This window comes from Alligator mississippiensis, chromosome 1, assembly GCF_030867095.1.
Source record: "Alligator mississippiensis isolate rAllMis1 chromosome 1, rAllMis1, whole genome shotgun sequence".
In the NCBI taxonomy this organism is placed as follows: domain Eukaryota; kingdom Metazoa; phylum Chordata; order Crocodylia; family Alligatoridae; genus Alligator; species Alligator mississippiensis.
The window spans coordinates 265,057,932-265,084,184 of NC_081824.1; the positions used below are offsets into that span (position 1 = coordinate 265,057,932).

Here is a 26,253-nt window from a genome sequence, read left to right on the forward strand (position 1 = left end):
CCATGAGAACTAGGGCCTAAGATTAGGGAAACATCCGCTAGCTGTTTTGAAGACAGCCTGATCTACCACATCCTCCTGTAGCAGATACCCAGTACAACATCACCCCTGGTGCTGTCCCCTCTAACTGAACCCAGAGACTTTCAATAGACTTATCTTGCGTTTCATACTGGAGCTCTGAGCAATCATATGGCTCTTTTACATAAAGCACAATTCCTCCTCTGCTCCCCCTATCCTTCCTGAACTGTTTGTATCCATCCATGACAGTGTTCCAGTCATTGAGCTATCCCACCAAGTCTCTCTCATTTCAATCTCCTCATATTTCTGTGACCGTGCAAAGAATTTCAGTTCTTCCTGCTCCATGCATTTGTGTACAGGCACCTGAAGTAACTACTTAATTGCCCTGATTTCTCAGAAAGTATGAGAACACCTCCCCTGTTTCTCCCTCCTGCTTGCTCTTCTTCCAGGTCTTCTGCTTCTCCACTAACCTCTGGTCTTCAACGTTGGTCTCCATTCCCTGGTGAACTCTAGTTTTAAAGCCCTCCTCACTCAGTTAGTGAGCCTGTCTGCAAATATGCTCTTCCCTCTCTCTGTCAGGTGGATCCCATCCCTTCCCATGAATCCTTCTTCTTGGAGCAACATTCCATGATCAAAGACTGCCTTGAAGGTACTGCCTCCCTATGTTCAAGAGTGTCTTACAAGATGTGTGATCATGGAGTGACCTTAAAGAGGACCATGGAACCATAAGTGTTGTGAATTATAACTCCCATAGATTATAGGTTTTTTGATTTAATTTTTTTTCCCTAAGAACTCATTTTTTTTCTGTAGGAAAAAGGCACGCTAGCCAACATTTCTGTTTAAAATAAGTATAATAAAAATATGAACCGAGTACAAGATAATGAATAGGACACTGGCACAGGACAAATCACTTATCCTCTGGTTCCCATGTCTCTTTCAGGTTTTGTTTTTAAGCTATTTTGGAACAGTTATAGTTTCCTATTATATATTTGTATAGTAACCTAGCACAGTAAACCCCCAAGCTAAGATCTAATCTCCAATTTCTACCATAATAAAAATAAATAGTTATAAGCATTAGTATATTATTCACAGAAGCACATGCACATTGACTATACATCCTATCTATATTCTCAATGATTTTAAAAGCAATAGAGGAGAGTTTCAAATGAAGAATTACTCCAGGAAAAAAGTAAGATACTGACAAATACAAAGATTATAGGCGTTATCGATGTCAAATTCTATTGTACACAACAGTGTGATACAAAAGATTTAATCTGGCCTTATCACAATACTGAAGGCTCTGAAAATCATATTCAGTAAAAAATCCTTCTAATTTATGCATTGTATGGCAGAAGCCCACAAAATGATGTGCTAACTGCTCCAACACTAGCATTTTGAGGATTATATAGATACCTGTCATGAAGAAGAACAGAAACTATGTCCTCGTACAGACATTCAGTTTCTCCTGGTAGAGTTGCTGCTCTCTCAGGAGAAACCAAGAGCATACACATGTTTATACATTTTCTCCCAGGGTAAAATGGCTGCTCTAGTAGAAAAATAACCTGGGAACACCCAAGTCCTAGGAGAGTGAATGTCTGTACATACTGTGACTTCTCTTTGGGCACTTATACACATACATTTTTTCCAGGGCCATGCCGCTAGCTGAGGCAAATTGCATTATGCCATGTGCAGTTGTATAAGCAGCAAAATGTGCATCGGTGCACTTTAAATGGTGGTGGTGCACTTTTGAACTAAAACACCTCTGAGGTGTTTTAGTTCAAAAGCAAGCTGCCACCATTTTCTTAGCGCTGACATGCATTTCACTGCTTATACAACTGCATGTGGTGCAGCACCAGGTGCTTTTCGCAATGCATACATGTGTAAAAATGCCCTTGGAAGAGAAAATAATCCACCAACATCCCCTGCTAATTCTCCTTAGAGAGACGGTGTTGCTTGCTGGACTCTGCTGCTCCAGCAAGAAGTGGAACACCCCCTTTCACAATTCCCACATTGTGCTGTGGAGAAACACAAGTTGATCATGGGAAGTTGGGTGAACCAGTCTGGGCTGCCATATGCCCTGCTGTCAGGCCAACTAAGGAAGCCTGTAGAGAATGCAGAGATGTGTGCAGAGCACACTTCCCACATCACCAGCTGAAACATATCAGCACTGTATGCCCTTCACAATTCAGGCCTTGGCAAGTATCTGTACCCGTGGCTCCATGGGTTCTCTACCAGGAGAACAAACTAGGGAGAATCCTCCCAGGTTGTTTGAATGTGTGTACACAGCCTACTCAATGTCTGAAATGCCTACAACTTCCACTGCATGGCACATTGCATTCTTCTCTACCTCTAAATTAGTCAAGGGAGTCACTGTACATTAAAAGTAAATTTTAAGCAATATCTAGAAAAATGTTTGAATCATATTTCCCAATGGATTATGATATACAATATTTTCTTGTCCATTGGCTTCATGATTATCACTCCCACTGTTGCATGATAAGGCAATAAACAAGTTTTTGATATAGCTCTTACAGGCTTTAACTAGCAGCATACCCTCACCTTTAGTGTAGCCCAGATACATTATTACTGTTATACAACTATTGTTTCTCTCTTGCCAGCAATCTCCTCATAATCCTTTTCTCTTCTATTGGACTGCCAGAAATGTACTTACTTTGAGTTTTAATTATGAATATTTTTATAATAGTTTATAATGTGGACTCCATTTATTAACATTTTGTAATATAACATGTAGAACAAATTAAACTAAGGACACTAAATCATTCAATTTAAATATAGTAGCTATTCAAATAGACTTCATTTAACTTTTGTTGTATGGGAGTCTTTATCACTATAGATTCTTGTATCCTATATTATGATGTATCTTAAATCTCTACCTTGATCATCATTTTCATTATCTACTTGGTGGCTGTTATAATAGAGAATCATTTTAGGTGGATGGAATTATCCTATGTGGTAAATTACCCAGCCAAAATAAAAGCCAGAGAATCATTATTGTTTTGAGGAAGAAAACACAAAGAGAAAGCATGAAAGAGGCTGTTGTGTTATGGGTACAGACCTACTGAAAGCAAGGAGACAGGCAGCCAATTTCATGGCCTGATCACAGGGCCTGCCACCATTTTCATGGGTTTGTCATGGCAGTCCCCCTCTCCCCCATGCCTCTTATTAGCCAAGAGGCCCCAGCGGCCTTGCCCCTTGCTGCTGATTGGTCAAGGCTGTCCATCATGCAGCCCCACCCCTCACTGCTTATTGGAAGATAGAGGCAGAGCTACATGATGGGCAACTCTCTCACCCAATCAGCAGCAAAGGGCAGGGCTGGCCACCATCTTGGCTGTTCCCATTTGCCCCAGTAGCTACCCACCCTGGTAGGCTGTGCAGCTGGAACACAGCAGCAATGAGGACCACTGGTTCCCACTGGGGAACCAGAATTTTATTTTTTTGGTAAGTTGGGGTTTTTTTCTCATATTTCAAGGACATTGCCTGATTTCACAATTTCCGTGAAATCTGTGAAAACATGAATTCAGTTGCCCCTAGTTATGGGACCACGATTGCCTCCATATTGAGATTTCACAAGGAGATTTTGGTAGCATGGCCACTGAGTCTACAGTTACGTGGCAATCTAAGCAATGCCTGGATTAATTCTCAACCTTTCTGGCTTTGGTCAAGTGTTGTCTTTTGGTGAAACATATCCTGATCCTGCAACCAATAACATCAATAGTAAAGTTCCCACAGTGCAAGAGCAGAGCCTTAATACACCATGCATTCTATTAAAATATGCAGGCTCCAGCAGGAGGGGTGGAGGAGTGGTGCTAACCATTCCAGGGTTATCAGCTCTAAAAATGGACTTGGGCTTCTGGAGTACTTTGATTCTTTCTTAGGTGAAAAATGTGTAGTTGCAGTTTAAGAATACTCATTCTTTGCTTTTAACTTACATACCCATTTTAAAAAAAGCATAGTCTTATTTGTCTATTTTGACATCAAGCTCCTAGAATCATATCTAGGCTTTTGAAAAAGCATTTTGATTTACAAAAATCCAACATCCATCAGCAAGTTGACTTCAGTGATATCAAAATATGTATTCAAGACCTTTTTCTGGGGATATATTATATATACATCTTCAGGTCACTTCCCCTAGTTACTACTTGCAAGAGAGACAAGTGCAATACCAGCTACCATAGTGCACCAACTTCTAAGAGTTTAGCAAAAGAACTTGCTTCAAATCTCAAGCCAGGCTATTTGTCATACACAAGCTGTCTGCAACTGTTGTACAAACCTGTCACTCATTATTCCACACAGAGCACTTCCAAATCCCCTTTACAGAATATTTCCTTGGGCTCTGTCACTCAAAAATCCTTACAGTCAAACCATACACTATTGCCAGGATAACAGAGCCATTTTAATGTATCCCATTTGAGGAGATTTTTAAGACAGTATATGAGAACATATGGCAACATTTCTCCACAACTACATTCCCCTTTCAACCATTCTGATATGCCATACTACGTAGTTTCACCTGCTAGAATTTTGTGGGTAAGCATTTCTCCAAGGAGTTTTATCTCAAGTATTTTATTTCATTGTAATAGTATGTTTGCCATCTTTGCTTTGCCACAAATATAGTAAAGTATTGTTTAATGTAGGGGTGCGTTCTGCCTCATTAACCTGCACTGAGTTCTGCTTAATTCAGTGAGTCTAATCAGAAGCAGAGGGACTGCTCAGTCCAAGTGTGTGTGACTGAATTTGGCTTAACAAGACCAGTCAGTCTGGACTGTCATGCTCATAAATTCTTTGTATAAACAAGAAACAGCTACTCTCTGAAATTACCATTCTGTAAATAAATGCTTTATGAAGAAAGAATAAATGTGATTTTATTTTAATTTAAACAAGGATGCTGTTTTCAATTCATCTAATTGCATTAACAACTAATAGGCTAGTTTGAAGAATCTAGCACATTCAAGAGACTGATACTTAATTAAGAAACCATGATTCAAGTAACACTAGACAAGGGGTCAATCCTTGAATGAGTTGTTCCCTAGGGACAAAGCATGATTAATCTGCAGCAATTTCTGAGTCTCCCACTGGTAATGATCATCAATTGTGAGGGATGCATTTGTGTCTTAAATTGCTACTTTTTGGGTTGCTTCTCCTCTTTTTCAAACAAACCTGTCTTTGTATATGCTCCTCACATCTTCTCTCCCCTCAATAGTTGTCTTGCGTCAAAGATTTTTAAATATATATATTTATTTATTTATTTATTTAGGGTCAGATTCTGCCATTCATATTCATGTAGGCACATCTTACCTTGAGAAGTCTTATTGATTTTAATTTCTTTTGGTAAATTACTACTTCATGTAAGTGAAAATGGCTGAATCTGGCCCTAAAGGGTTTTTCACACCATTAATAATACTGGAGAAACATCAAAGGATTCAGATAAATGCTTGAAAGTTCAGCTACTTTCCCCAAACAACCCAAACTTCTTAGCTCTAGGACAGAAATCTTGTAAGAGCTGGTTCCTTCTGTATTTTTTCCTTAAAGGGATGGCACAGCACGAATGAGGGTAACAGACTCTAGCTCTGAGTCAGACAACATACATATACAAAACTTTAGCTATGGGTGACTGAAGGGAATACTAATGAAAAAGGTGCAAATAATGGTTGCAGAGCATATTATGAGAAGGGGAGAGAGGCCCTTTGAACATACATAAGGGCCTGCCAGGCATGGGTTCACAACATGAACAAAATAAAAGTCAATTAGGCAAGTTTCTCCTAACACCCTAAATCCAAGCAATTTTATTATTAACATAATGCCCGCAACTGAGGCAGAATTTTAAGAGACTGTCACTAAATACCAAGTAGCAGCTTTACAGCCAGTTGTTGTCAATGTCAAAAATGCTTTCTCCTCTTCCAAGTATAAAGCTTTAGTTTATGACTATGAAATCACCACAATGTCTTTTAGCCAAATCAGGCTTTGCAATTAGCAGCGCTGAAAGTTCTTCCAACTCAGTTGTTTCATATCATAGCACTATACATGTTACCCCCATGTGTTTAAGTCAGGATTAGTGGCCTTCTGTTACTTGGCCTGCAAGAGTTATTTGGTACAGCAAAGTCCCCAGCAAGGGAGAATTAGTTTATACCTATGTGCTCACACAGGCCAGAGATTAACAGTTGTTTCACATGCCAACTTTGCAGCAAGTCCTGGTACTTCATTGCTATGAGTTGCTGATTATGGAAAACATGAAAGAACAAAGGATATTTTATTAGAAAGGGAAAAAAAAGACCGCACCTTTCCACAACACAGTGCCTGATGACTGAAATTTATTTTGTCATGATTACTGGCACTAACAGATCAGATACAATATCAATATGAAACGGAAAATAAAATAGCATAGGGTGAAAAAACCAAACCTTAGGTGAAACAGTTCTTTGCTATAGCAACCTTAGTAAAAACGATTATACAGAGAAGAAAGGAGGACTCTGTTCATGTAAAAATAACTGGCAGGCTAACTCAATATGTTGCTTCTTTAGAACAACCTAATCTCTTAAATTCTACTTGGACCTATTCGACAGAGTTCTTTCTTGGCCAGGGTACTTTCCTAAGAAGTACATCTACAGATGATCTTTTTTCAGTGTCTTAATTAGAATCTGCCTTTTGTTTATTTGTTCCACAATCCTGGAAATAAACCCCTTCAAGAATGTCACCTCTCTTTTTTTGACCAAATATTTCTGCACACCGTGTGAGCTCAGCAGTATTTGGCACAATTAATGCATTGTATGTTAACTCAAATGCAATCATAAGAAAAAAAGGATGACATGAAATACCGGATGCCTGATATGAAAGATAATGGACCTGGTTCCATACAATCAAGCACAATTCATGTGTGTGTGCTATTTTCCTTGCCTTCAACTGTGGCATCTAGGCCTCAAGATTCTAGTTTAGACACCATTATAAGTACATTAAACTTGTAGCTAGGGAGAGGACAGTGATGTCAAAAATGTTTTCATTTCAGCTCTATGTCAAATGTTTATTGGAAGGGCAGGTAATTTGTCTGATACTAGTGCAATAGTATGACATTTGTTCCATCCGTGACATTGTTACATTTAGAAAACTAATGCGATGCATCTTGTTTAACTCAGACATCCATGTAAAAAAACTTCTGATATATACTTTTTTGTTAATAAATAGATTAATTTATTATACATCCCTGATTTAAGAATACATCTGTAAGTAGGAAAGATTTTTGCATTACACATGTGCTTAAGTACTTCTTTAAACTAGAACTTAAACAATTATAACTGAATTTTAATTTTTAAAAGCTACTTTTATATGCAGCAGCAAGAAATAGGTACTGGGAAATGTCTCATCAAATACCGCATAACTCAAGGGGATTTTATTTGAGATCTTTTTTATTTGTGTAACATCAACCATGTGACACAAGCAATTTGCAAAATCTGGTCTTTGACCCAGGCTGTATATTACATAAGTAATCCTATGTTGATTTAATAATCTTTTTACCAAAGACTGAGGACTTAACTAGCCATGGATATAGCAATTTTTTAACTATGTGGTTCACAAAAATTCTGTACCCGTTATTGTGTCAGTAACCATATAGCATCTATACTCTAATTGGTTGAGAAAATTCAAATACAGTTTTATGAGAGATCCCTGAAATGGAAGCCTTACTAATTCCCTCTACAAAAATACTTTTCTCTCTTCCCTCCTCCTCCCCTCCCCCCCCCCCAAGTAAAAACCAAAAAAGAAAAAAAAACAATTATTTTCCTTAACATCAATACAAGCCTTTCATGTCTTTAAATGAAGCAAAACCCTGTAGAAGGGAAAACTACACTTCTACAGGTAAGGAACCACTCAGCAACAAAAATTATTTTAATAGACATCACTTTAATCTAAGACTTCTACATCTGTTCCACCCTCTAATTACAAATGCAAAACGAATATAATTCTAAATTGCACAATAAAAAAGTTAGATTAAGTGATTTAAATGCATGCGTATGATCTTTGTTCAATGCAGCATGAATTTGTGATGTATTTCTCATCACTAAGATACAAATCAAGAAATAGGTTCTTCCTTGAGATTGTTCTTCACTTGACATACAGGAATTCAAAACCTTTCCCCTCACATGCAGGAAAAAAAGGAAAAAAATCTAAAGTTTCAGTACTGCAGATTTATTAGATATTTAAAATTCATCACTCTTCCCTATGACATCACCATAATGTGATATTTTATACATTGGGTGTCACTCCATTTAGGTCAACTTTTTATACAAACCAGACTGCAATATGCAAATATACCTAAGTACACCATATTGCAATAAATTCAATTTATATTATAGTAATAGCTGCAAGCTATGTGCATAACTGAAAACTGCAGAACTCCACTAACAACCAATAGAACACAGGAATGATTGAATAAAGCAATCAACTGCCTTTTTCACAGAGCACAAAAAGCATCATTTACCTTTTGCACCAGAAAGTCCAGATCATTCTATAAGGGAAGGAAGACAGCATTAGATAGAAACAAACTACTAGTCTTCATGTTAGGGGAATATAATTTAATTTTTAGGCTGAAAATTTTCCCACTTTTTGTGAGTGATGTCAGGAATCTAAATCCCTATTTAAGCTTTTACAAAACAGGGAGTTGATTTTCATCAACAAAGGGTGCATAGACGCATGCTATTAGCATGGAGCAATAAACTCCAGCACAAATCAGACTGGAGTTTATTGCTCCTGGGTGCCACATTTGAATGTGCGCCCAGGACCACAGCACATTGAGCCAGGTCAAAGCAACCCTGGCTGGCAGGTGGCCCAGAGGGTCAGCCTCCCAGACCACGGCTGCTCCAATTCTTAGCTCCAGTGTAACACTTTGGAAGCTACGTAGACCCCTCAACCTGACAGCATCGTGAGCTATGAGGGACATGGTATTTTTAAGTACAGTCAGGCCTCAATTTGCATGGTGGTTACGTTCTTGAAAAAACACGATGCAAATAGAAATACTGTAAAAAGCTACCAAGGTTCTATGGGAAATAAGGGTTTAGGTTCCAGATGGGGCTGATAATTTGGCCAATAAATGCCTATGTGTGCACACAGCTGCAGCACAACACACAGGCAGTGAGGAGCAGAGCCCAGCAGCTTGGAGAGATGCATGCAGCTGGTAAGTCTGGTGTCGTGGGAGGGGAGGGGAGAGGGAAGGGAAGGGTCAGTGCCCCCCATGGTGCAGAAGGAGAGGGGTAGGGGTAGACACTGCCCAGCCAGGGCAGGGCAGGCACAGGACAGAGCCATGGCTCATCTAGAGGTGTGGGGGGGGATGGCTCCCATTGCTGTGCAGAGCCCAGGAGGGCATGGGGGGATGCCCCCAGATATGTGCAGAGTGGGGCAAGGTGGATGGGCTGCAGTTGAGGTTGGAGCCAGAGCTGCATGGGGCTTTTCTTGATGGGGGCTGGGCTCAGGGATGGCAGTGGCAGCACTGGGAGAGTGCTACGGGGCGGAGCTTCAGCAACCCCAAATTTTGCCATAACCTCCTTCCAGCACTGCCACTGCCTGCCCCAATCCCAGTGTGTCTCAGCCCCTGCTGAGAAGAGCCCCATGCAGCCCTGACCCACCCTGTACAGATCTGGGGGGCACATGCCCCACTATGCCCTCCCAGAGTGTAGACAACAGCAGGAGCCACCCCCCCACACCCCCCAAGATGCCCCGGTTGAGCTGCGGCTCTGTCCTGTGCCCGCCCACCCTACTTCCATACATAGATCCTACTTCCATACGTAGATCCTTACTTCCATACGTAGATCCTGAGGTGGTGCAGAGTCACTTGGAAGAACTGGATGCCTTTAAGTCGGCAAGCCCGGATGAGCTCCATCCGAGGGTGATGAAGGCACTGGCCGACATCATTGAGAGCCACTGGCGGGAATATTCGAATGCTCGTGGCACACGGGCCAAGTCCCGGAGGACTGGAAAAGGGCTAACGTGGTCCCCATTTTCAAAAAGGGGAGGAAGGAGGACCCGGGCAACTATAGGCCAGTCAGTCTCACCTCCATCCTTGGTAAAGTCTTTGAAAAAATTATCAAGGCTCACATTTGTGAGAGCCCAGCAGGGCAAATTATGCTGAGGGGAAACCAGCACGGGTTTGTGGCGGGCAGATCGTGCCTGACCAATCTAGTCTCTTTCTATGACCAGGTTACAAAACGCCTGGACACAGGAGGAGGGGTGGATGTCGTATACTTAGACTTCAGGAAGGCCTTCGATATGGTATCCCACCCCATACTGGTGAACAAGTTAAGAGGCTGTGATGTGGACGACTACACAGTCCTGTGGGTGGCGAATTGGCTAGAGGGTCGCACCCAAAGAGTCATGGTGGATGGGTCGGTCTCGACCTGGAAGGGTGTGGGCAGTGGGGTCCCGCAGGGCTCGGTCCTTGGACCGATACTCTTTAATGTCTTCATCAGCGACTTGGATGAGGGAGTCAAATGTACTCTGTCCAAGTTTGCAGATGACACAAAGCTATGGGGAGAAGTGGACACGCCGGAGGGCAGGGAACAGCTGCAGGCAGACCTGGATAGGTTGGACAAGTGGGCAGAAAACAACAGGATGCAGTTCAACAAGGAGAAATGCAAAGTGCTGCACCTAGGGAGGAAGAATGTCCAGCACACCTACAGCCTAGGGAATGACCTGCTGGGTGGCACAGAGGTGGAAAGGGATCTTGGAGTCCTAGTGGACTCCAAGATGAACATGAGCCGGCAGTGTGACGAAGCCATCAGAAAAGCCAATGGCACTTTATCGTGCATCAGCAGATGCATGACGAATAGGTCCAGGGAGGTGATACTTCCCCTCTATAGGGCACTGGTCAGACCGCAGTTGGAGTACTGCGTGCAATTCTGGGCGCCACACTTCAAGAAGGATGCGGATAACCTGGAGAGGGTCCAGAGAAGGGCAACTCGTATGGTCAAGGGCCTGCAGACCAAGCCCTACGAGGAGAGACTAGAGAAACTGGACCTTTTCAGCCTCCGCAAGAGAAGGTTGAGAGGCGACCTTGTGGCTGCCTTTAAGTTCATCACGGGGGCACAGAAGGGAATTGGTGAGTATTTATTCACCAAGGCGCCCCCGGGGGTTACAAGAAATAATGGCCACAAGCTAGCAGAGAGCAGATTTAGACTGGACATAAGGAAGAACTTCTTCACAGTTCAAGTGGCCAAGGTCTGGAACGGGCTCCCAAGGGAGGTGGTGCTCTCCCCTACCCTGGGGGTCTTCAAGAGGAGGTTAGATGAGTATCTAGCTGGGGTCATCTAGACCCAGCACTCTTTCCTGCTTATGCAGGGGGTCGGACTCGATGATCTATTGAGGTCCCTTCCGACCCTAACATCTATGAATCTATGAATCTGAGCAACACCTGCCCCAGTACCTGCCCCACTCCCTCCCTCACTGCGGGGGGCATTGATCTCCCCTCCTCCCCCATTACGCCACTTCTCTCCCCCCTCCCCTTCCACCACAACACAACACAGTTACCAGCTACACTGAGAGCAGCATGGTACAGGGGAAGACAGAAGTGACAAGCTGAATTTAGATGCATCTGCGCAGCTTGGCGACTGCACTGCAACATGTAAAAGTCAATCCATACCATATACAAAAATAAAGGGTCACAATTAATTGACCATGAATAACTGAAACCGTGCAAAAAAAATACCATGTAAATTGAGGCCTGACTCTCCCTCAACATGGATTTAGAAGCCTATCTTTAGCTAGTCAAATTTGAAAAGTTGGGCTTTACTATCCTTTGTTTACTCAAATCATTTTCTTATCTGCACCCACACATATATGTTATCCTTGTAATACTCAGGTCACAGATACGTTATTCTCACACTGTGGATTGTGAGGCCTATTTTAAAGCTCCAGATTTACCATTATAAAGTTACTGATAGACTTAATAATCTGGCCAGTGCATGTACAGTATCAAGAACTGTTATATTTCTTTCAAATTGGGGTGTTGTGTCTTACTGTGTTTTCCTTGTACTGTCCCTTTAAGGCCAAAGCCTTCATGTTCTTGGCAGGGTTCAGTTGCTTTGTGGCAGTTTTGCAGCACCAGGGACTCCCTGTTCTCTGCCATGAGGAGCCAGGGGCATTCTTGATTCCTCTCTCTCCACAGGACTGGACTAAGTCAAGTCAGAGGCAGAGCAGGTATAAGATCTGCATACATCTACTGATACAATTGTTAAGATCCACCTGGATATGATTCCAAAGAGTTATAATAATAAATGTGTTAGTTCAACACAGCAGTGTCCGGAGTGTTGTTGCTGAACTAACAACATATCATGGGGAAAAATGAAAGACTTTTCCTTCAATGCATCTTCCTAGGAAACTGGAAAGGATTTACTTCAACCATATGATAGCCTTGTTTCACATAGCAGAACAAGTAAAAGCTGGAGGAAAAGACCATACTCTTCATGAAATCAAAAGAAATATTTCCCTCCCCTAAACTGCATTAAGCAAAGGCTTTATGAAGCCAGAGATGGCTGGCCCAGCTTCATTCTTCAACTTAAGGGATGGAGAATAGCTCTATTGCAGCCCTGCCTCTAGCCTAGTGGTTATGGCACTCTGCCATGAGGCAAGGGATGTAGGTTTGAACTCCCTTTAGGCTGTAAGGCCCAGAACCTGGGCACTTAGGTACCCACCAGACTTGTTTTAAAAGAAAAGTTCAAGCTAATCATTCATACCCAAAGGGATGATTTAGGTGCCAGGAAAGGGTTTCCAGCTGTGAATCTCAATCTACATACAGCCCTAAATCTAGGACAGAGATGGCATTTCACACACATTTTTTTCTTTTGTGTTTAACTGGCTACCTTGCATATCTCCCAGAAACGTATTTGGCCAATTCTGTTCCCTGGGAAACAGTGGCAGTGGCTAGGTCACTGGCACTGATGGGGTGGTATGGCTGGTAGCAGCAACTATTTTTGAGTCTCCCCAAATTTGATGAATCAAGCCTTAGTCCCTGTGTGGATCTAGCCCTTAGGCTTCTGAGCCCCCCACTTGTAAAATGGAGGGCAATGACTTTCCCTGCCTGGTGTCATGCAGATCAATACAAAAATGAGCGAGACACTTAGATGCTGGAATTCTGGGGGAGGGGGGTCATATAAGGAGCTGAGATAAATGTACAATTTTAGAGTCTGTAGAGAAACAAGTAGTACCAACAGCTATTAGGAAAATGTAACTTAAACCATTACTCAATCAACTAACCAGGGTGTTTATTGTAAGCCTAATTATCTTATTTACTACCCAGCAGATCTTTTCCACAGAAACATTCAGTTTTCCAGACACTGTGTATAGATATTGGAAGAAAAGGAGGACTTTGCTTAGAGAAAACCTATGGGATAGTATAATGATTTCCAACCAGGGATGTCTTCAGATCTTTTCAAGGATGCTACAGGGTGCCATAAAATGTTAGTGCTGTTAGGTGTGTAAGCATATTTCCCAAGATTAATCCAGAGATTTCAAGTAGGAATTCAAAGTGCTAAAAACATTCTTACCTGTTGTGTTCGGTCGGAGTTCTTTGTAACAGAAGGATTGCTCTGTTATTTTTCTGTAGTCAAATAACAAGTGAAAACTAAGAGTTGGTATTTTCTGAGGGGTGCCTTGGGTCTAAAAAGGTTGAGAACCACTGATATTGTATTCACTTAAAAAAAAGAAGGAATTGCTATATATATATCTATATATATATATATGATCTAAAATGATAGGTTAGCTTTAAGAAAGTAGAGAACATTGCATAGGGAACAACATGGGAGCACACAGTACAGAGAGGGTATATAATAGACGTTAGGGATCACAGGTGGTGACCTTGTATCTATAAAGGAGGTTTTTTAGAATAGACTTAGCCCATTATTTTCAGCCAAACTACTTTAAACATTTGGCTTAAAGTGTAAAGGGTCCTAGCCAAATCTGTAGTACTGGATTTTCAATGAGGGTATAATTTCTATTTTATATTAAGTATTATTTCAGTAACTCATCTCTTTTGCTTCTTTTGCTACTGGCACCAATTAAGGGGTATGAAAGTCACTTAAACCTCTTTATTAGCTTCCATGAAAGTGTTATTTACTTAATGTGTTACCTGATAATGAGACAATCACAAAACTTTCAGCATACAAGGTCAATGTAGGAGTACCACATTCATGTTTTTGCTCAGAATCCCTAAGAAAAAGCTGGCTGAAGGACTCATCATGAATTTACTAATGACTGCCTTCCTGAATTCTTTGCCAAGCTGAAAGATAGCAAAGCACAGCATCATTCTTGCAGAATTTTTTTAAATTTGGAGATAAGAATGGTGTTGTGTTAGGCATCGGTTCATGTTGTGTAGGTCTGTTAACAAGGAAGGAGAATGGAAGACATTGCTGCTTCTTTCTTATGAACAACAAGGCAGGGTGTCCCTTTAGTACTTCTGACAGCACCATGACACCCATAATTGGGTTTACTAGCTCAAGTTCAGTGCCATAGTGCTAGAAAGTAACGTTTAAATAAAATGTACCTCTACATCTTCATGGCAACTCACCCCCAATCATATTAAGTAGGGGTGCACCAATAGAGATTTTGGGGCCCAATACCGATAGCCGATATTTAAGGAGGTGTATTGGCTGATATTGATCTGATATCTGATACAGCTGCCTCCAGGTGGTAAGTCTGGTGTATGCCCCTAGATCTGCATGGTGCAGGACAGGCGGCAGCTGCGGGGTAGAGACGTAGCCCGTGCTGTGTGGGGCTTTCCTTGTCAGGGGCTGGACTCAGGGGCGGGCTCCAGCAGTGCTGGGAGGGGGCTGCAGCCACCCCGATTTTGCCACAGCTCTGCTCCCAGCCCCCCACTGCCACCTGCCACCCAGTGCAGCCCCAACAGAATGCCTCACCTCCACCCAAGTACTGGAAAAAGACAGGGCTGCACTGGACAGCGGTGTGGGGCTGGGAGTAGAGCTGTGGCAAAATTCGGAGTGGCTGCAGCCTCCTCCCAGCATGGCCAGAGCCTGCTCTGAGCCCAGCCCCTGCCAAGAAAAGCCCTGCACAGCACTGGCTCTGGCTCCATTCTACAGCTGCTGCCTTCTCCATGCCATGCAAATCCAGGGGCATGCCCCCCCCCCCCCCCAATGCAGGAGGAGCAGGAGGATCTGTCCCCATCCCATGAGCCACAGCTCCATCCCATGTCCCCCCCACCCCACCTGGGCAGTACTTGCCCCTGCCCCAGCCCCCTCCCTCACCACAGGGATTGATCTGCCCCATCCATGCCCCTTCCCTTCCTCTTCCCCTTCTGACCTACCAGCTGGAGGCAGCTCTCCACACTGCCAGCTCTGCTCCATGCTGCACCATGGCTGCATGCAGCATGGGCATTTAGCATAGGCATGCAGCATGGGCATGGCCAAATTAGTGGCCCCGTAGGGCTGATGTCTGATATAGACAATTTTCTTCATATCGGTACTGATCTAATACCAGACCGATGTATCAGTGCACCTCTAATATTAAGCTGTCCTGGCAGAATAGCTTTTAAAATAAATCCTTAGTTGTGCTATCACACTCAGCACCCACCTGAAAGTTGCATCAGGATTTTACATTTGCAAATATAATTATGAATATTAAAAAAATAAGAAAATATTGTGCCTTGCTGCTTTGCAAAATGTATTGGCATTACCTCCTTTTAATGATACCATGATGTTTGGAAACTTCCCTTAAAGCCAACTACTCTCATTACAAAATCTAATGCCAAAACCAATGGACTGTTTAGAATATGGCTGTACAACCTCAAGCCCACAGTAGGGAACGTTGTAATGCATCACACTACACCTGCTCTTAGAGAACTCACTTCCTGAACCATGCTAACGTCTATATTATGCATTTTGATAGACATTGCATGTTCCACTGCAGCATTCCTAAGCTCAGTCATTAGGATGACTGTGGATTCATTGAAATTGGGGTAGAAGACGCATTCTTATTGCAAGTAGCTGCCTGCTACTCTGCCACCAGAATAACACCCATAAAGCACAGAACAAATGGCAGTAATAAACCAGTTGCATGATTAAACAGATTAATGTGAATGTTATGGGTAGCAGATTGGCTACTTTATTAGATTCAGTTATTTATCCTTTAAGGAGAATACTTCGACCAAAAGTATAGTAGACAAGAGATAAACTTAAGTTCTGTATGTATATGATGAGCTGGATGATTTAGAGGCTTTAATGCCTAAAAATACCTAGTTAATATCATAACCTATATAAGAGGATTGTGCTCTTTCTATTGAAACATGGACTTGTAACTAATAAAACACAGCTGAAATTTAGACATTATGGTTTAGATTCTCAGCATTGCCCGTGTACTATGTAAGTGTTATTGTGAGAATAACTTTGTTAATATTTAAGGCACACTCAGGATGGGGACTGTAAATAGTAAAATGAATAGAAGTCAGTGGGATTAGCTGCAAATAACCAAGCAAACCAAATTAAAAAGGGAGGAATTGTCTAGAAATAAAAACTTCCCGGCATGTTTGGTTTTTAGTGAAACATTATCGGACTCCTATGGAATTACTGAAGTACTTGGGCACAGAAAAAAAAATTATCCAAACATACCTTGATTGTGCTGTTATCATGGGACAATGACAATATGCATATTTATTTTCTTTTTTCAGATTAAAGCTTTTCCTCTTGCCCTTCCATTGGAAGAATAAGCACAGTAGTACACAGCATATGCTGCTGCTTACTCAGGCAACAATAGAATGAAAAATATTTTTAAGCTTCTATATATTTTTATCACTTAAAAATGTGAGAACAATCAGCTCTTCTGTAGAAGTGTGTACCTTATCAATATAAAACTGTCAGAGAACAAGGGAGAAAAAGAAATAAAAATAAAGTTGTGCTGTCATTTCATAAACTAACAACATAAAAATAAATGTACCGAAGAAATCGCCTCTTAAAAAGTGAGATTTCACTGATGGCATCCAGCTTTCAACATGCATAATGCACATTTTGGTACTAATGATGAGAACCTGGGTATAATTAGGGATTGTGGGGAGTAGTGTAGTGGTAAGGATGGACTGGAACAACTCTGTTGCTATTGGAGTGCCAAAGTGTATAACTGCTGGAAGTCAACAGAAGCAATAAGTCAATACAGACAAAGCAAATATCTAGTGATCTAAATGTAGTAGTTTACTACAAAAGGGTAGAATTAGTAATGTAAGTTGAGCAAGTAATGTAAAAGGGGAAATAAAAATAGAACTAAGGGTCCTTTTTTTAACTACAATAATGTTTGGGAAAGAAAGAAGGGGAAAACTGTCTAGAGAACTGATGCTAACTAGGAAAACACAAATTTGGAGACAGCAACAGATAAATTAGCTACAAGAGAAAGATAAGTTCCTCCAATGCTATTACAAATAAATTAAAACAATCTAAAGAGCCTGGACATTTCCAAGGGACCCATAAAATAGAAAGGTTAATACTAGATTATAAAAGACTCAGTAAACTATAAATGCTCAAGATAAGTTTCCACCCCCCCTGAAATTCTCCCATTATTTCACCTCACAATGATACTACCATCAATCTTTCAGAGAATCATTTATTGTGGTAGATGCTAGGAGTTCAGGTTTAAAAAAAATCCCAAACTTTGCAAAATCTGCCATAATGTCTCAGATATTGCAGTATTTTTAGCCAAATTGACTTTTGGACACATTCTGTGATCAACTTTAATTTTATTCAGCTATTTATCAACATGCCAGAAAAAAAGATTTGAGACACTGAAGGGCAAAATAAACCCTGAATTTTCTTCAGTTTAGTCAAATGAATTAGACACATTAATCGTTAAAGGGATATGTCCCTTGGACATGCTACTACATTTTTGTTCTCTTCATACTTTTTTCTGGTTGTTAGCTCATCGTACATTAGTCTTTAGTTGAAATAACATTTTTTTCCAGAAAGTTCTGTGGAAGGCTCTATGTAACTTGAACTCAAGACAAAAGTAAGCTTTGAATAACAAAGACAAGTGTAGTTCAACTATTCCCATTCACAAAGGTCCATAAATAATGTGAACCAGTGTAACTCTTGTAAGTGGACTATGACAATTTATAGTAGCTGAGCATCAACCCTCTTGACTTCAGTCTTCTCATATGTGTTTTCTCCACCGATTTCTGTTTTTGGCTGTCATCCTTTAAAGTACTGTTGCTTACATGACATTCTGTCAGCACTCCCACAATACGTTCTATCAGTTCGTAATATCGTAACATTCGGATTTTTGTTACTCGCCCACCAAAAAATGAGCCCCATATATTACTGGCCAATTAAGACAGCAAACTGACAACTATTGAAACTGGATGATCAAGACAAAAGATGCAGAGTTGCTAAGATAAACTATAAATATTTAAGGCCTATTTTCTGCCCTTTGAAACACCTATAATAGCTCATTGACTATAAAATTGTGCATGTATAACAGATAATAGAATTTGTCTATTCCTTGCAAAAAAATGATCCCATACATACCAGTAAAGGTGTTTCCTCACATTGAAGAACAATATATTATAATTTTATTATAAGCTGTAGGTGAAGTATCTCAATATATTAAAAAAAAAATAAAAACATGAATTCTTGGGGTCCCTACATGTGCAAGTAAAGGTGTGATGGGATCTAATGCACAATCCATATGATCATACTACCCAGGCATGGCAGGAGGCATGACTGTGGGATCACTCATTGGATCCCATGAGCCTTATTACTGTTGTGGGAGAGCCCAATCTCAGGCTCCCACTGCCCTGGCAAGAAGTGAACACCCATAGGGGGCTCTCCACAGATCCCCTGTGGCTGAGTGATCACAGCTTCTGCTATCTCCCAGCCACAGGATGCTGAGTACACCCCCAATGCTGGGGCACTGCACCTGCTATGATCTCTTATCTGCAGGAGCACTCCACTGGTATCTCCCAGTCCCAGGGGTTCATGGAGCACCACTACAACAGGGAGATCACAGGAGCATGGGACCCAGAATCCGGTAGCTACAGACACTGGGTCCCAGCAGCTGCAGGGCCACGCTGGGACCCATGGTCCACAGCTGTGGGACTCTGGGTTCTGGCAGCCCTGGGGTAGGTACTTTACACGTGTAGCTGGTCTTGGTTAATAGTGCAGTTAACCAGTAACTGTAACTGGTAGAGGGGGGGTCTTGGGAGAATAAATTTCCACTAGACCAAATGTAAGCTGTGCTACCACCATCTCAGAACATAAGTCGTGGTTCTGAGCTGACCAGCCTCACAAGGTCAATCCAATCTCTTTGACCTAGCTTGTTTAAATTTTGACACTCAAATCCTGCCTAAAACAGCTCCTTTCACACTTAGATAAGTGGAGGCTCTAACAAGCTTTCATTTAGCAGCATTAGGTTTGGGTTTCTTATCACTGGGCCTTATTTCATAGCCTCGCTAGAAAAGATGAAATAACCCTTAAACAAGTAATCATGGTTCAATGATAAACTTTACAATCTCAGAATTCAAGGAAAGCATTCAGCATAAAATAGGAGACCATCACTAATACTTAGAAACATTAATGCCTTAAGACTCATTAGATGCAGACAAAATGTATTCAAATTATTCTAATTAAAGAATAAATGAATGATATGGGAATACTTGTCTGGCTTCAATGGGCTGAGTAGTCGAAATGGTTTTCTCCTTCTCTGTCTTCCTTTCATGGAAACTTACCAATACACTAATTAGAAATATCAGACTATCACCTACACTAATTAAAATAATTTTAGCATATTGTTCTTCTTCATTTCACTGTACAAACTTCTCCCTCATGCTACTAGAAGCAAATCATAACATAGCTATCCATTTCACTTTAACAAGGGCATCAAGATCGATATCCATTACTAGACACTTCAGCTCTAATGTCTCCCAGAAGTATCTTTACAGGTCTCAATAGCACTTACAGTGTGTTTAATCCCATCAGTACCATGTTTGAATATTTTTATGATACTTTTCATAATTATATAAACAATGCTACTAGGGTCATTTTTTTATTTGCAACTAGATTCCATCCCAGTTATTCAACCTTAACAAAGTATTACCAATGATTGCAGGTACCAGAAGGTTAAAGGTGCTTGATGTGTTAAGCAAGACATAAATGCAAGAATTAAATATATGGGCTAGGACCCTGAGGTCATATAACATCAGAATCTCATCCTTCCTTTGAAAATAGAATTATGACCTCCAGCACTTGTATTTGTGAAAAAAGCTTGATCACATGATCTGAGAAAGCTAAGCAGTAATATCCACCTAAGTCTGAAGACAACCTAAAAAGGGAGTTCTCAGAAGTGCAGAAGGCCCCATTCCTCTTACTGGAGAGTTAACAGTAAAAGCTCCTGTGCTGGAGTTGAGGTTCAACCAACAACATCCTACAAATTAAACTTTGGGAAAGTGGTCCTTGCTGCCCATACTCCAACATAGTTCTGTTATGGTGTTGTTAGCAGAGACTGCACACACCATACTCTGCAGGAGCACTTGGAGGCTGAGTTCTCACTTGTCTGGGACTGCTTGCAGAGAAGAATCTGAGGTTAAAGGAGGGCTTAAATGATCAAAGAGAACTGGTGGTAGACTCATCTAATAGCTCAAACCTGCCGTTGAGTACAGGTGGCCTCAACCAACCCTCAAAAAAGCTAGGAACATGACATAAGGGCAAGACTGTTCAGGTGAGAGGTACAGTTTCCACCTGGAAGGCAACTTAATAGCTATGATGACTTTAGACTTCCATTTAGCCTGAAAAGCAAATTCACTTTATCCAATTCAAATGCTTGCTAAGCACTATTTTTTATAATTTATTTAAATCTTCACAGCACTTACACAAGGTGGTCCGCTAAACAGTAATACATAAAATCATGATTAGTATGTCACAGATGCCTCCTCTCCTTGATCATTGCTTTCAGTTTAGTCATACTGTCCAGCATCATAATTCCAGAAGATTTTTTGCCCATAAAAATAGCATGGTATCATGCAACCAGGCATAACATTCTCATCACGCTAATGAAGGATCACAGGACAATCAATGCAATGTTAAAAACTTATACTTTGATTCAAAAGACTTTCTTTGGGGGAAAGTTGAAAGAATTATTTTCACACATATATCTCTTTTTCTGAGAAGTGTTACAGAATGTGTGGGTGCACAAAAAAAGGTGTATGCAGAAAAGGTTAATCTTCTGTCTTTAACTCTATTAACTCAAGGAGGGAAGCAGGTTGACACAGCTGGACACAGCCATGAAAGGATAAAGAGTGAAATTATCTGTTAGCAAAGCCCTAACTGATATAAAGAAGAAATGTGTGCAGGTGTTTTATACCCCTGAAGAGCAATCAGCTATATGGGTGCCCATTGAGTCAGGAGCACAGCAAAAGATGGAAAAATTACTCTCAGTGAATCAGTTAGTGGCCTTCATTGGCTAATCTTTTTTTGGAAAATTCTCCATGATTTCTAAAATGTATTCATTATCAATCATAATTATTTACTGACTTCTCTAGCTCTAGAACAAATAGTTTCAAGCATTGGATTTTCAGTCTGCTGTCATTGGTTACATGGGTCACATGGTTATGTTCTGGCACCTGATGTGATGAAGGGAACTCTAGATTTAAAAAATAAAAATCTGCTTTCTTAACAATGATTTAGAGTTTGCCACATCAGCAAACGTTTGTGGGCTTGCTATTGGTGAGAAAATTCACAGAAGATGCAATTTGCAATTGTACAGTGTAAATGCACAAAGGTAATACACGATTTCCATATTCAAATTACATGTAATTAGTGCATAGGTCTTGTGTTTTCACTATTTCAAGAGTGAATTTCATCAATCAAGAAAATTCAGATTAATACACAAACAGATATTTCTTACTCCTGCTGCAGGTACCTTCCCACCTCCCGTCAAAATAAACAATATAAACCACCTCCAGCAGATAATGAATGAATGCTCCCTATTAATCTGGAAACTAATCCTATGACCTAGGAAAAAAGAGCTTTGGCTCTAGAGCTGATTTACAAATTCACAGCAGCTTGTAAATCCTACCCTGGCTTCATAGGCAGTGGCATTGGGAAAGAGGCCAACATTATTACTGGCAGCAACCTGCAATTCTAAGAGGCTTACAGTTTTAGCACCCACGAGATGCCTATCTGTGGCTGTTTATGGCCAATACTGGAAAATACACAAGGACTCTGGAAAGCTGATCTTTAACAATGGTTTACTTTTGCCTCCTTTTCTAGGTAGCAACCCAGAATAACTCCCATTCTTCTCTTGTGTTTAATATTGATTCCTTTTTATAACCTGATAGGTCCCCAGAGGCCATCCTAAATTCTAATCCTCAACCTTTGTGGGTTTCTTTTCTTCTATTCTTAGAGAACCCCCAACCTCAATTACATTTCTTCTACAGCTCCATTTCCTTTATATTGTCCCACTTTACAGAAACCAGATGTCAGCCTTAAATGGTCAGTGGGTAAAAACAAATTAAGATCTACATGAAGACATCTTGATTTGACTGCATGCTCATTTATGCTTAGTTTGATTTTTTTTATTTTTCTGGGGGTTTGAAAACTAATTAAGACAGAGTAGTTATGTATACTAAGTATAGGAAAAGTATATACATAATGCATGGAAATGCACACATTAAGCAGCAATACAAAATTAAAATCAAGAGCACAAGCAACTTCAAAGCGAATGTAAACATCTCTTTAAAAAAAAGGAAAAAACTTTAAAAATGTATCCTCATCCCAGCCCCCTTCCATTTTAAAGAAGTACATATGATAAAGCAAGGGTTACCAACTGTCCCTAAAAAGATGGACAGTTAGCAAAAAACAAAACAAATAAGAAAAAAAAACAGGCAAAAAACAACTATTCATAAAGTCTGTAAAAAATGGAGCTGTCTGTAAAAAAAAACAAACCAAAAACTAAGCAAATAGGAACTTGGTTGAAACTCCATCTCCGAACAAGGCTGGATGTTAAAGGACAGGCAGCACCACCTGATGTCTCAGTGGGAGTAACATGGAGCATTCTCTTAGGGCAGAGATGGACATGCAGAAGAGCTCCCCTCACCTCCAGCTGTAGCTCCTGCTCCTGCCACTGCTGTGCCACTCCAGCCAGGCGGATGAAGGAAAAGCTTCAGCTGGGTGGTTCCTGCCCCAACACATGGGGCTCCTGTTCCTCTCTGCCTTCCACCTGCAGATGGCTATTCATTGGGCCAAGTAGGTAGAGTAGATGGAAGGCAGCAGGAGCTGGAATGGGAGCCCTGTGCACTGAGGCAGGAGTCATGTGACTGAAACTCCTCCCACCCACATGGAGCAGTGCAGCAGGAGTAGGAGCTGCAGCTGGAAGTGAGGACAGCATAGTAGCCCTGCCAGCCCAGGCCCCATCTAGTGCATGCAGCTTCTGGGTGGGGCTGTTCCTGGTGTGGCTCCAGCTGGCCTGGTGCTGCTTTGCTCCCCTTGCCTCCAATGGCAGCTCTTCCTCCCACTCCTGCCCCTGCTGTGCCACTCTGGGTGGGAGGGCAGAGGGGAAGCTTCAGCCAGGATGCTTCCACTGCAGACAAGGTGAGCAGAGGAGCACTGGGAACAGCCCTACCAGAAGCTGTGCATGCTGGTTGGGGCTCAAGCCAATGGGTGTGGGCTGCCCAGGAAGGAGTGGGTGGGGCTTGGCTCCATACGAGCACAGTGAGGACAGCCACAGGCCAGATCTGGGCCATATTTTTCCCATCCATGTCTTAGGACTTTGTAGTCTGTAGCCCCCCCCTTCCAACCATGTGCTGCTATGTCCTGTTGCCTGCCTGTAACACTGCTGGAGCACAGATAGGCAGGCAGTAGTCCTTTTGGGGTAGGGGGGTGGTCCATGAATAATGCATGCCCCCAGATACTGGGGGGACACAGCGACCGCCTTCAGGTGGTAGCGGTGGTGGCAGCAGTTAGTGGGGAGCTCCCGCAGGTGGCCATGGCAGTGTCAGCAGTGTGGGGGAGCACCAACTGGCAATCAGTGGACACCCACAGATGTCAGCAGCAGTGTCGGTGGTGGATGGGGGGTGGGAAGCAACGACTGCCTAGAGGCACTGCTGGCAGCATTGCAGAACTTCTCTCAGGGGGTGCACCACCAATCTCAGGGGGTGCATGTACACCTGCGTGCACCCCCTACACATAACCAGTGTGGGTGTCTGTTTTGGGAGAGGGGGTGTGAAGATAAGTAAGAGACACTTGAGGTGCAGGCAGCACAGTGTAAAACTATTTGTGCAATCAAGCAGGTATGCCAACCCAAGACACCAACATTTTATTGACAACCAAGCTTTTTTTACTATGGTTGGTGTTAAACCCTTACAGTTGAACCTGGTCTTTGTTCAAGGCCTGGCAAAAGGGTTACATTTACATTATGCAAAATATATGTCAGTAAAAAATATACATCAGTAAAAAAGTTAGGTTGTCAGCAAAAAGTGTGCAGATTGCCATTAAAAATTTGTCTTTGATTGGCAACCATTGATAGAGCCAATATTGTATTACAGTCTTTGTGCTTGTTTTTGCAAGTTGGCTTTTGGAACTATCCTCTGAAAGGGAACTGCTGAAATTTGGTTCTGAGAGTTGTCAGCTGCTGCCTGCCTTCCAGCTGCCAATAGATTTTATTTCTATTTCTATGGAAACACAGGTTACAGTAGCAGATAAAGAAGGAATTTTTAAAAAGTAATTATCTAACTTTTACCTAATAGGGAATTTCTCCTGATTAATCATATAGGTTCACTGTAGATCATGAAAATTTCCATGCAGCTGTATATTACCTTTTTGGGCTATTAATAATTTCAACTGGATTCTACTTTCCAGCTATATTCTCCATACCTAGTCCTATCCTTATTGTCTTATCCTACAATTAAAAAAAAAAGGAAACTCAGAGTTATTTTCCATATCTTCTTTAGGTTAAATTATACCCAGGAATTTTTAAAAAATGGGGCTTAAATTTTATGCAATTTTCTCCTGAAAACATATAAATGGTGCCGATTTTCAAAAGCTTTGGAGAGGTGATAACCTCCCTTGTACTGAATGCAATATTTAGGATGCACTGGACAAGCTTCCTATTTCATTTAAATGTTTTAGAATTTTTTTACCTTGTAAAGTCAAAATTGATTTCTTTATTTAACACCTTACCTGGATGAACTGTTCATTTAATAGGCAGGTTTTCCCAGATTCTTCAAAGCTTTCCAAATTATTTATTTTCCTGAAGGAATTTTTTTTTCCCTCATTATTAAATGCCTAATGTTTAAAGTGGAGCCACTTGACTTAAAAATATAGTGTAAGGAGCACAGCACTTAATTACCTATTTGAATTCTATACAAATGGTAGTTTAGTTTGGCATATTTATGTGTTCTTTACTACCATATTATTTAATGGCCTCTTACTATTGATTTCCTGAGTCCTCTGTCTGTTTCAGCTCCTCTTGTGGTTTTTGACACATATATATGTTGTTCATTCTGTCATCTTTCTTTATTGCAGCAGAGTTTTCTTCTTCTTCCTGGGAGAGTACTGAGAACACTCGGGTGGTGTTTCTCCTTGATCAATGAAGTGTCCCTTACCCCAGCCTTAGTTTCTATATTACACTGTGTCAGCCAGAGGCTTAAACACATGGAAGCTTCTGCTACACTATTTTTCTTCATTCAGTATATCATCCCCAGAGAGCACAAGGGAATAAATAGATTTTGTGTCCAAGTCTTGTGTCTATGTTATACACATAGCAAAGTATTGCTCTGTACACATGTATTGAATAGGATAAAATGAAAAATAAATAAGTACAGCATGATGTTCATTTTCTGCTCCTATACTATTTCTACTCTCTCTATAATATTTACTGGAAGATTTCTAGATCCTCAGTTCTAATACACAACTTTTAACTCTTGCATAGCAGTTCCTGCGTTGATTTAAGTGGCGTGTGTGTGTGGGGATTTATTGATTAAAAAAAAAAAGAAGTGTAATGTTTGTACTTGTTTTGTTGTATTATTAACCTACAGTTTGATTTTATATTAGGCATAAACTGGGGAGGCAAGTAGAAGCAGGAAACAGTGTTTTAAGTCAAAGCAGTATACCTAACCATAGGTGTGTGCATCCCAATGTGCCTGTTTACAGTCCTTGAACTCATTGGAAACTGTAAGCAAAAGATGCGTGACCAGCAAACAGGAAGCTACATAAAAGCTTCCTACCAAGTAAACTGACACAGGTAGGACCTAGGATCACC

At 41.1% G+C, this 26,253-nt stretch overlaps 1 long non-coding RNA gene across 1 annotated transcript in view; it reads left to right on the forward strand.

Moving 5' to 3' along the window:
• The window catches only part of LOC132250135 (uncharacterized), a 94,860-nt gene extending 68,922 nt beyond the window's left edge, over positions 1-25,938 (forward strand). Inside the window, exons 2-3 of the long non-coding RNA XR_009461719.1 lie at positions 9,133-9,196; positions 25,518-25,938. This is a non-coding gene — a long non-coding RNA (uncharacterized LOC132250135). The remainder of the gene's footprint in view (positions 1-9,132; positions 9,197-25,517) is intronic.
• Positions 25,939-26,253: the final 315 nt, after the last annotated feature.